The 1,015-nt window shown below is 52.8% G+C and overlaps 1 long non-coding RNA gene across 1 annotated transcript; it reads left to right on the forward strand.

Annotated features, from left to right (window-relative positions):
- The first annotated feature begins 65 nt into the window (after positions 1-65).
- Positions 66-903, forward strand: LOC105311143. Its single transcript, XR_897628.2, has 2 exons — positions 66-278; positions 778-903. It is a non-coding gene; the product is annotated as an uncharacterized LOC105311143 (long non-coding RNA).
- The last annotated feature ends 112 nt before the right edge of the window (positions 904-1,015 follow it).

Consider the following 1,015-nt stretch of genomic DNA (forward strand, 5'->3'; position numbering starts at 1 on the left):
CAGGAGACAGCATTCTCCCGCCTTCAGAAGGGCTTCCAGTTCCTTGAGACATTGGGCATCATGGGCATGACCAGTTAGCCTTTCTGATGTGTGACACATGAAAGCTGATCCCTTTCAACCCTTCTGACCCACAGGAGAGACTAGAAAAAGAAAAGAAGTTAACGAGTGACTTGGGACGTGCTGCCACCAAATTACAGGAGCTTTTGAAGACGACCCAGGAGCAGCTGGCAAAAGAGAAAGACACAGTAAAGAAGTTGCAAGAGCAGCTACACAAAACAGTGAGTATCGTGGCCACAGGGCCACTGGCTCACTCCAGAGTTTGCTGGGGAGGGCTGGGCATAGTGCTGGGAACCCCAGGACTCCTGGGAAGCAGGACAAATAGGTGACACAGACTTGGGACAGGAGGGTGTTGGGGACAGACTTCTGAAGGCAGCATCAGGACATGTAGCACTCACCCTTCTATGGCTCCCCTTAGTGAGAAACATGTCTCTGACCAGCCCCCGCCCTCCCCCCCCCCCCACCAGCCCAAGTTCTCACTCTGCAGCCTGTGGGACTAGGGTCCTCACTCAAACTCGGGGCTCATCTCCTGCCAACCCTCAGGTGTCTCCTCCAGCCCTAGGAGTCAGCTCTGGTTCTCCAGACATGCTGGGTGTTCTCTGAAGGGCTTGGAGTGGTGTGGAGTGTTAATCCAGGGGATACTGGTGATCCCTAGAGGTTGGGGTGAGTGCTCTCTTTGGTTCCTTGGCCCCAGCCTCTCCCTCTCTCTGCCCTTCACAGGAGGACGGTAGCGGCGCAAAGGAGGGCACCTCTGTCTGAGTCGCCTCTGGAAAAAGAAGTTACTATTCAATTTACCAAAATGCCTTATACATTCCTTATAAATAAACAAACCAACACAGCGTTCGTTATCCAGGCCCAACTCCAGTGGCTCTGAGAGAAGCCCTTAGAGACGAGAATCTCTTAGAACCACACAAATCTTCCAGACACCCCGTTTGTAAAAGAACCTCTGTCACATTCG

Source organism: Pteropus vampyrus, unplaced genomic scaffold (genome assembly GCF_000151845.1).
Source record: "Pteropus vampyrus isolate Shadow unplaced genomic scaffold, Pvam_2.0 Scaffold1000000608, whole genome shotgun sequence".
Classification (NCBI taxonomy): domain Eukaryota; kingdom Metazoa; phylum Chordata; class Mammalia; order Chiroptera; family Pteropodidae; genus Pteropus; species Pteropus vampyrus.